Genomic DNA, 9,579 nt, shown 5'->3' with positions numbered 1-9,579 from the left:
GTTATATGGACTTTGATAATCTTGTTAAAACCCAACATTAACAATAAATTCGGTTTTTGCAATCAATCTGTAACTTGAATTGAAAACAAACATTAAACTAACAACCCATTAAACCCTAGCTAATTAACAGTAGAACAAGATAAAATTGAAGGTATTATTCACAATAGATGGAATCCTGCATATAGTCCTTCAATAGACTGAAATTTTTTACTTCAATCAACTCCTATAAAGCAAACCCTAGACTAGTGAACCCTAGCCGACTGAAAATTGTACGGGTCATGGAGCTGTAGCACCGTGGTGGACATATGGCGTGTTGTAGCGTGGGACTGATGGAGAAGATCAATGACCAAAGAACCCTAGATAGCGTTTGTGAGAGAATTGGGAGAAGCGTTTTTGAGAGAATTGGGAGAAGATTGTGGGTCTGATTTTTTGGAGATAAATATTGGGTGGGGTTTCAATTTTTTTGTTTGGATTCAAAGATGACATGCATACATGACACTCGGTTTTACTATTTTAATTTATGACATTAGTTCAATGACACACAATAATAAGTTTCCTAAATCTTCAAAATTTTTAAAAATATGACGTTTTTAATGACACGCTCAACAAAAGGTTAATGCCCAAAACAATGCTCCCAAGCATTGTTCAATGCGCAGCCAAACTAGTGTGACACCCATGTTGATATAGCTTAATACAAACCAAAACAAGAAGGCTATTATACTAAGCATTAAGAAAGGCACGTAGTGAGATGTTGTACCAATGTTCAAGGCCACTATTTGTCTATAGTAAGTTCATCAATGTGACGCTTCCCTTTATGTGTGGACCTTAAACTCATCCAATAAAGTATGGATAAATCACCTTTTACCATCTCACAACGAAAAACTCTTGACTAACATCTTCAAGACTTTGAAGATTGAAATACCTAAGGTATTTTAACAACTTAGGTCATAACAAGTCAACTCAGGAAGCAATATTATCCACCTTCGTAAGAAACACACCTTATATCGCATGAAGCTCCCATTCATCATTCTTACTACAATCTGCTTGATCCATGCAACGACGTATATAATCTCACGTCTCACTTTGTATAAAAACGCGAATGGCTAAAAATCACCACTAGTTCATCCTTTGATCGTATTTGCCTACTTCACTGATGAACACAAGTACTAAAACATGTATCATTGCATGGCGAATGAGCCTTCTTCCCAAGACTTTTGTATCACCAACAATCTAATTTACTATTTGGTCTCGATATGGCCAAGCGTTGCCTATTGATGTATATAAAAATATAAATCTTTTAAGCATCAACTACTTATCAACTAACTACTCTAAAAACTGCAACTTTTATCGTATAATATAGTTCAAATAACTACTTATTATGTTAAAATATATTTTTAGGTATATTCCAAGCCTCAAACTAAGAAACGAATGAAAATGCAAAGAAAAAACAAAGAAAATCAAAGAAAACAGCAAAACACACCCTTGGAACACGCCCCCATGATTTCCTGTGCAATAGAAGACAAAATACTAGACAGCTAGACACGAGGCTGTGCTTTAGGGAACATAGGGCCATGGTCACTTTTCAGAAAAGACAAAAGAAATTATAACAAACACTCAAAAACACGGGGCCGTCCCTCACATAGCACGCCCCCGTGGTGAGTCAGCATGCACGATCTGTCAGAGTATTAAATGTGAGTGGACACATGGACACGGGGGCGTGCCTCACTGTACACGGAGTCGTGCCTGATCACCCAGACAACCTATAAATAGAGGTGCATATTTCATTTAAATGGGTGTGCTTGAAGAGAATTCTATACGGTGTTCACTTATAAAAACACCCACTTTGCACTCATATTGAAGATCTTGTGGAGAGTTTGAAGGCTTGGAATTCATCATCATCATCATCATATTCATCCATCACTATTAAGAAGAAAGATTCATCCATATTTAGTTAGATTGTTCTAGTTTAATCATGTGTTGTTATCTTCATCTCATTTGATGTTCATAACTATGCTCATCATGAGCTAAAATTCCATTTACCATCTAAGTTCTATGTAGGCGCTTTGTTTTACTTGATGGTTATATTAAATATGTGATTTAGTTTTAGTAAACTACATGATTATTTTGCAATTATCCTTTGATGAGAAATGTTTAATCACTTTAACTCAACAAATCAAGGTTGATGATTAACACTCATTCATGATTGACTCATGTTTTTGGAAACTAGAAATGGTAAAAAAATATCTTGATAACTTATTTAAGATAAAACATGGATCCTTATATTATACTTAAAAATTATGAATACAAGCTATGATCTATTTATCTAGTTTTGGTAATTCTGAAATAACATTTTTAACACGATTGCTTAGGTTATCATACTAGTTAAATAAATCATATGTTAAAGGAATGTGTAATTATAATCAACTTAAATCAATCAAGAAGAGGTTGTGTGACTAAAATATAACCACCCGAAATTGTTAGAATTGGTATTTGAGAAATCGAAGTCAATCCTAATCTTTATACTTTACTAAAACTACTTTCTTAGAAATGATGAGCTATTCTATCATACGTTGTTAAAGCAAGTTTATCACATATTTACTTTATAATAATCAAGGGAGAATGGAGTGGATTCTTGATTTTAGATGGTAACCTTCATATAATTGATTTATTCATTTAGAATTTGTCTTCTTGTTAACTTATATTATATACTTATATATATTATTCTAAAAAAGTTTAAAAAGCACCCTAAAATGATTATTTTCTCCGATTAGATTAATATAAAGATTTATTATTAGAAATATTCGTGTCCACGAATTGATACTTGGTTCTTACCAATACTATTCTACATATGCGATATGTACACTTGCCTATTTTGTGTGTGGTTAGTCTTTGGAAAAATCACTTTTATAAATTTAAAACACGATTTTGTGCGAAAAATAAATCCATCATGTTCAACGAACACCGCACGCACATCAACTTTTTGGCGCCGTTGCCGGGGACACGGTAAATTTCTAAGAACAATCCAAGTTTTTAATTTAATCATTGTTTATAATTGTACAAATTTTTAATTTTTATTCTTATTTTCATTTTCTACTAACTATTAGATTATTCTTATTTCAAGGCTAGCCTTTAGTTTAAATTTAAATAGTTTAAAATTGATTTAATCCCATGTATGTCCTCTACATTTCGACCTGAGCTTGTTTCTCCAATTCCTTAACCCGAACAACTTTTTCGCCGAAGAACACGCAACTGGGCAATAGAAGCCACTGAAACAATCAAGGACGAATTGTTAGAATCCACGACATCGAAAGGAAATCAAGCAGAAGAAATGATGGCAGCACCAAACGATGAACCAAACATGAGCCAATATGCCAGGCCAACCCTCGAAGGCTACGACAATGTAGTGGCTCCAGCCAAAATCACCGACAATTTTGAAATCAAATCAAGCACCATTCATATGGTGAAAAAATTATTTCAATTTCATGGTCTCCTTGACGAAGACCTCCTTTCTCCTATATTTCGATTCTTACGAATTTGTAGAATTTTTAAAATTCATTACTGTTCAGAAGATCAAATTAAACTCAAACTTTTTTCTGGGATCAGATGGTTGAATAGTTTCTTTTCAAATAGTTTCCGCCTGATAAAACTTCAAAATATCGAGCCATCATCACCGGATTCCAGACCGACGATGATGAGTCTTTACACTTAGCATGAGAGCGATACAAAAGTCTTCTGAGAAGATCCCCACATCATGGACTAAGCGTATGGTTACAAGTACAAACTTTCTTTGACGCACAATCCAGTCAAAACAAACAGGCCATCGACCAAGTCGTCGGTGGAGACCTGGGATCTAAATCACCTAATGAAGCATTTGAAATCATGGAGAAGGCAACAAAGAAGAGTTTTGCTTCTTCTAAGGCCCTGTTACCTGTGCCTTACTTTAGGCGTTAGATTTACTCATAAACACAGTTCTAAATATCATAGTTAAATAAAACTTTCGCGGAATATTAAATCTTTCATAATACATTATATAATAGTTCATAACTTGTCTTAATTAAACATTCTTGTCTTTCAAATTAAACATAAAGTCATAAAAACAACTTGTGTCTACAGATGCCAGCTTCTTTATTCATCCGCCATGTGCCATACTCAAGCTAGCTGCCTCATCCTACTCACCTGCGTGCATACTAAAACTCAACTACGCTGAGTGAGTTCTAGTTAATCAAGTGACATACAATACTTTCATATCCCTATACATTCTTTAATTTATACTTTCTTTACATACCATATATCTATTCACACTTTACATACTTATACATTTTAAAGAGCATTACGCCCTACTGCCTCGAGTATTACTAGTGCGCGGTCCCTTTTCTGCCTCGAATATTATTAGGGTCCGGTCCCTTTTCTGCCTCGAATATTATTAGGGTTCGGTCCCCTTCTCCCTCGAATATTATTAGGGTCTGGTCCCTTTTCTTCTGTACCTAGCTGCCTCTTTATATTCATTCATAACATACATATTTCATCCATACATTACATATAACATTCATATATTTATTTATGACCTGACAGTACGTGCAATATCAGAAGATCGTTCACATACCAATAAGAAATCGTAACAACGTGAAAATTTCGAGTTTAAAGTATCAACTTTCCAAAGTCTAGGGACTAAAATTGCCAAATTCTAAAGTTGAAGGTTTAAAATGAAAATTCTGATTTCCTGACCCATCGCGCTACGCGATGAGTCAGAGGAGAGCCCCATCGCGTATCGCGATAGGGTACCTGACACAACGTGACACGTGTGCCACGTGGCACACGATGGCACTGTTTATCGCCACGTGTCACCACGTGGCAATGCTGCTGCCACGTGTTGCCATGTGTAGCGGTGCCTGCCACGTGTCAACACGTGGCAGGTCTATGCTGTGAGTCAGCAGACCTATATTGCGATACGCGATAGGTCTGCTGAGAAACCTATCGCGTATCGCGATAGGGACCAAAATTTTGTCTATAAATAGCAGCCAAGGGCTGCTCATTTTCATCATCCCAAACTCAGCCTTCACTTCTCTCTAGTCTGTCTCTAAAATCCCGACACAATCATATAAACGATTTCCTTCATAAGCGTGCCTCGAATCTTGTTTGTGTACGACGTTTCCTTGAAGTTATACCACTCTCCACCCACATACCAAGAAGGTGTTGTTAATGGCAAGGAGTCTCGAAAGTCGTGTCAACGAGTGTTGAAGATTTGGCATTCCTCGATTTACGTGTCGAGAAGATTAAAACATGCGTTGGAGTGCTGCTCCTGTCCCTAGGGTTTCTATACGCCACTTAAGGTTAGGCGTAACATCGAATTCAATATAATTTAAATATTATATTAAAGGCTCAAGCCTTAAGTCGAGGATATACTCGATACCTCGATAAAAGAAAAGAAAAGAAAACATAACAAAGAAATGAATAAAAGATTGATTATGAATATTGTGGAATACGTATATATGTGTGTAAGTATATATGTAAATATTCTTTGTTATGAAATTATTATTTATTGAATAAAGAGAATTCTTAAATAATAGAAGAAAAAGAATACGTTTCTTGGAGAAGAAGAAACGTCGGGTTTCTATATAAACTAAAGGTTTATAAACTTACTTTTAAACTAAAGGTTTTCAAGTAAACAAGAATTGAACTAAAGGTTCAATCGAGGATTGAGATATAAGACTAAAGGTCTTAAGCCGGATCGTGTATCCGACTAACAAATATTTATACTCGTACTATAGGTGCAAGATAAAGAAAGGGAAAGACCCTTGGACGGTGAGTGAAGCCGATCCTAAAGAGACAAGGTGAATACGCCCCTAAACCTTTACTTATTTAAAAATGAGTCAAACGTGTTATTTGAAATTGTTTACAAGGAACTATGTGTTCCTAAAACCGTTATAAATAAAGGGTATAAACCTAGCCCTCAGGCTGTGGTATACGTATGTCTGGATCCTTACATAGGTGGTACTATGCGATGTATGGGCATGATGGCACCACCCTTGGTCGTAGGACGCTCTCCTGCAAGGAGTACGAACTTATATGTATATTTACGGGTACTTAACTAAGTCGAACGCTGCGGTGTTTGCTGAGGTGACCTAGTGTAGAGGCTCATATTTATAATGTGTTATTTGACTTTGTTATTCCTAAGTCACGTTGGGCCGAGGCATGCGTAGTCTCGAGGGGTAATAAAGTAAAAGAAATATTTTTGCGTCAGCGTGTTCACCAGCATTCGTTACTGACGTATTTTCTTACATTATGCAGGTGAACAAAGTTAGAGCTTGGAAATGACGAAGTACTATGATATCCGATGGCTTGGATTCTTTTTATGAACTTAATATCTTAAATGGTGGTTTGTAATTATAAACAAATAATCTTTTGTTAATTAAACGGGTGTTTATAATCCCGTCTTTTGAATATATATAAATTTTACACTTTTGATCCTCAAAGTCTTATAAGTCTTCCGCAAACTAACGCAACTCTGATTTATCTACAAACACGATACCAAACTTACGAGTCGCACTCCTAGGCCCTAGAAGGGGGTGTGACAAGGCTTGGTATCAGAGCCATCGATCTTAGCGAATTGGGTATCATAAAACATTACCCAAGCTTCGATCCAAGTATAGGAAATTATTTGATTATTTGTTTTAAGGATAAGATAGAGTGGTAACCTTTCTATCCCTCTCTACATTCTAAACCACCCAAGTTATTAGATGTCATTCAAAGCTATGATGGAAAATTTTGTTCGCAAGGCCAAGGAAGCCGGTATAGCCGAACCTTACCCCGAAGACAAATGAGCGATGGATATTACGAAGCGCTCTTTGATCAAGACGTGGAACGAGACTTGTCCAAACCCTTATACTATCCCGGAAGTAGGCACTACCCGATCAACATCCCTGATAGTCCACCGAAGCCAAGTGTTGAGGCACCGAGGCATTCAAGCTATCATCCACCAACTATACCAATGTATCAACCGTCGGAAGTACCAACATACCACCCAACGGAGATCCCAACTTATCAACCCACGGAGGTATCACAATATTTCCCAACTGGTTATGTACCGCCAAATCCACATCCGTCATATGCCTTTCTGTCAAACTTACCTATCAAGGAAGAACCACGAAGCCCATCCTCCGATTGGATGCAGTGTCATTCCGACCCATGTCGATGGTTTAACCGGAAGCTCCACCATGAATGAAGTTAGCTCCCAACCAAGATGCCCTCAATGGAGAACGAAATTGTACAACCAATGGAGGAAGATGAACCAGAGGAAGAAGAACCAACTGAAGAGGAGGAGCCCGATGAGGAAGAAGATCCCGAAGAAAATGATGAGAACCCTGTGGAGGAGTCCGAGGAAGAAATGGAAGAAGAGCATCCCGAGAACCCGAACGAGATGACAAGCTCAATGAATGGATCACTCACTTCCAATCCAAGTTACGGTTTCGTCGACCCGTATGTCCAATATTTGGAGCAACTAAGGAATCAAGCTTCGTCAAGCTTCCTGTCATTTCAAGGGAGGATTCCTTCGATTCAAGAACACGCCAATGAAATTCGCGAGCAGAATCAAGCTGCCCAGACTTACCTCTACCTTGCATCTGATCAGACTTATGTGCCATATCCTGAACCGCGGAACCATTATGAGATGGTAACTCTGGGTTATCGCAACCCACCTCCGCAGTACGGATATCCCAACATAGTCCCGCAGTCGTACGAGGAACATCTGGATCGTGCATTGCATGAGACCGACGACTGAAGGAAGAAGGTAGATGAGAATGAGAAGGAAAAAAAGAAATTTGGAAAAGCACACCTTCGTAAATGCAACAAACTCACGAAGGTTGTGAAGAAATTCTTAAAGGACTGAAGATGGTGGTGTATGATGTGAAGACTCTATGTGTAAAATAGTGTTGTATGATTTGTGTATAAATAAAAAGAACGTATGAAACGTTCTTATGTAATGATAGGACCAGCTATATATATCATGAAAACGATATATATATGTGTATTGTAAAAAATATATATATCCTTGGGATATATATATTAATGTGTAATAAATAAAAAGTATGTTTAATAAAAGAAATGTTGCTAAAATTTTCAGACTAAAATTTATAAAAGAAAAGATGTCTGAACAAAGCAATAATAACGAGAATGCTCGTAAAGAGAAAGAAATGAAAGACAAGGGGAAAGGCCCCGAAAACGAGCGAGAGGAAGAAATTCCCAGAAATACATGAATAAGATTCAAAAGATGATAAAAGATGTCGTGAGAGAAGAATCTATGAATAGATCTCATTCTAGGCAATCTCGAAATTCTCGATCTGTTAATCCTTCTAAACCCATTAAATCCCATCCTAATCCCTCTCGAGTTGAAGAGAGTGTGCATGAGTCTAACGCTGACGGCGAAGTTAGACATGAGTTCAAGAAACTCAAGATAAGCGGTTGTTCATTAAAGATTTCAAGTACTATGGACCAAAAGAGTTCCATGGTGACAAGGGTGCCATTTCAACCGTGAGGTGGCTCGAGGAGATGGAAACAATCGTAATCACAGGTAAGTATTCTGAGGTTGAGAAAATTCAGTATTCAGCCCTTATCTTCAAGGGTGAAGTGTTGGAATGGTGGAATGCTCTGTTGATGAGCAAAGGAAGAGTGTTATGTACGGTTTGAGTTGGGAAGATTTTAAAGCCTTGGTGATGGCTAAATTCTGTCCTATGCATGAGACTGATCAGATTCAAACGAAATTTTTGAATCTAAAGGTCGTTGGGACAAACCTCTGCGAATAATACTAAGTTCCATGAGTATTGTCACCTTGTTCCCCAGCTGGTCCACCCGGAATCCAACAAAGTTACGAGATATATTTGGGGACTTCCGCGGGAAATCCGCGACATGGTAAGGTCTCACCTACCACAAACCGCTGACTCTGAAATGGAGTTGGCCGTTTATTTAATGGGCGGCATGGTTCGTAACAAAGAAGAAGATAAGAAGGTTACGACACCAACAACTCAAGGTAGGACAAGTGGAGGGAATAATCGATTCAAGGGTAAGGGCGTGAACCAAATCCGATTTGTTATCGTATTCATCGACGACATACTCATTTACTCTAAGTCTAAGGCCGATCATGAAATCCACCTTCGTACTTTGCTTGAAATTCTTAGAACCGAGAAGTTGTACGCCAACTTCTCAAAGTGCGAGTTCTGGTTGCACGAAGTGCAATTTCTTGGTCCCATCATTAATGTAAACGGTATTCAAGTGGACCCCGCTAAGATTGAAGCTATCTCTAAGTGGGAGATCCCGAAGTCGCCAACTGAGATCCGAAGTTTCTTAGGATTGGCCGGCTACTACCGTAGTTTCTTCGAAAGTTTATCAAGAATCGCCGTTCCCTTAACCTCGTTAACTCGTAAAAATATCAAGTATGAATGGGGAACGAAGCAACAAGAGGCGTTCGATATACCTAAACAAAAACTCACCCAAGAACCTATCTTGGCTTTGCCAGAAGGTACTGAGGATTTTGTAGTCTTTAGTGACGCGTCTCATTCTTGTTTGGGATGCGTACTTATGCATCGA

The sequence above is a fragment of the Bidens hawaiensis genome, unplaced genomic scaffold (assembly GCF_021521415.1).
Source record: "Bidens hawaiensis isolate Kalapana, Puna unplaced genomic scaffold, B.hawaiensis_p1.1 tig00036973_1, whole genome shotgun sequence".
NCBI classification, from domain to species: domain Eukaryota; kingdom Viridiplantae; phylum Streptophyta; class Magnoliopsida; order Asterales; family Asteraceae; genus Bidens; species Bidens hawaiensis.
The sequence above is the reverse complement of the archived record's forward strand: the minus strand, read 5'-3'. Positions refer to the sequence as shown.